This window comes from Phyllobates terribilis, unplaced genomic scaffold (genome assembly GCF_046119375.1).
Source record: "Phyllobates terribilis strain yellow unplaced genomic scaffold, ASM4611937v1 Scaffold_1__5_contigs__length_1240528914, whole genome shotgun sequence".
Lineage (NCBI taxonomy): Eukaryota > Metazoa > Chordata > Amphibia > Anura > Dendrobatidae > Phyllobates > Phyllobates terribilis.
In genome coordinates, this window is record NW_027362761.1 from 592,323,895 (window position 1) to 592,325,912 (window position 2,018).

Here is a 2,018-nt window from a genome sequence, read left to right on the forward strand (position 1 = left end):
CTTGGATGTGCGGTTTAAAGGACAGGGCAAAGTCAAGGGTTACTCCGAGGCAGCGCTTGTCCGGTACAGGGGAAAGGGTGATGTCGTTTATTGTGATAGATAGATCAGGTAGGGAAGGTACGTGAAATGGAGGAAAGATGATGAGTTCAGATTTGTCCACATTGAGCTTGAGAAAGTGAGAGGAGAAGAAGGAGGATGTGGCTGATAGATACGCTGGGACTCTGGACAGCAGAGAGGTGACGTCTGGGCCAGAGAGGTAGATCTGGGTGTCATCAGCATACAGATGGTACTGGAAGCCATGTGAATTTATGAGTTGTTCCAGGCCAAGGGTATAGATTGAGAAGAGTAGGGGTCCTAGGAGAGAGCCTTGAGGGACTCCAACAGAGAGAGGGTGGGATGAGGAGGTAGTGTGGCAGTGGGAGACGCCAAATGTGCGGTTGGAAAGGTATGAGGAGATCCAGGATAGGGCAAGGTCTCTGACTCCAAAAGGAAGAGAGGATCTTTAGTAGGAGGCAGTGGTCAACTGTGTCGAAGGCAGAGGACAGGTCAAGAAGGAGGAGTACAGAGAACTGTCTGTTAGCTTTGGCTGTAAGTAGGTCATTAGTAATTTTGATCAAGGCAGTTTCAGTGGAATGATGGGGACAGAAACCAGATTGTAGGTTATCGAAGAGCAAGTTAGATGAGAGATGTAAAGAAAGTTTAGCGTGAACATGTTGCTCAAGGAGTTTGAAGCAAATGGGAGCAGCGATATAGTTTTTTTCATGTTTTGGAGCTTTTAAACAGTAAAAACTATTTTATAGAAAAAAATAATTATTTTTGCATCGCTTTATTCTGAGAGATATAACTTTTTAATTTTTCCGCTGACGGAGATGTATGGCGGCTTTTCTTTTGCGAGACAAGAGGACATTTTCAGTGGTAAAATTTTTATTTACATTCCTCTTTTTTACATTGCCTTTATACTGTATGGAGGACTATGTGGAGCCATTATACTGTATGGAGGACTATGTGGGCTCATTATACTGTATGGAGGACTATGTGAGGCCATTATACTGTATGGAGGACTATGTGGGCTCATTATACTGTATGGAGGACTATGTGAGGCCATTATACTGTATGGAGGACTATGTGGGGCCATTACACTGTATGGAGGACTATGTGGGGGCCATTATACTGTATGGAGGACTATGTGGGGGCCATTATACTGTATGGAGGACTATGTGGGGCCCATTATACTGTATGGAGGACTATGTGGGGGCCATTATACTGTATGGAGGACTATGTGGGGCCCTTATACTGTATGGAGGACTATGTGGGGCCCTTATACTGTATGGAGGACTATGTGGGGCCATTATACTGTATGGAGGACTATGTGGGGCCCATTACACTGTATGGAGGACTATATAGGAGGATAATGACGTCTGTACACTGTTGAGGACAGTTTCCCGTTTCCCTCTGATACTACGAGTTGTGAATCCTGCGGCCCCTCGATCCCCTGAATCCCCTCTGCTGTCTGTATTGTAGAATGGAGAACAGACGTCACTCATGTAATGGAAGAAGTGCAGTCTGTGCCTTGTCCTGTACCTGTGTTCTCTGCCGTATCTGTGTATCATGAACCGCGGAAACCTGGAGCCGAGAGCACAACACACCTCCACCTGCAGAGCCGGCACCGCCGTGTGCTGCCAGGACCTGTGTGACGTCACCGTCATGTGATCAGTCACATGATCAGGGGCGGAGCTCCAGGGTTCTCTGCTCAGTGTCTGCAGGACTCTGCTGTGCTGGATGATGTATAGTATTATAGAGGAGGACGGAGCAGAGCCGAGTGTGTAATGTGCGGAGCCGAGTGTGTAATGTGCGGAGCGGAGCCGAGCATGTAATGTGCGGAGCCGAGTGTGTAATGTGCGGAGCGGAGCCGAGTGTGTAATGTGCGGAGCGGAGCCGAGTGTGTAATGTGCGGAGCCGAGTGTGTAATGTGCGGAGCGGAGCCGAGTGTGTAATGTGCGGAGCGGAGCCGAGCGTGT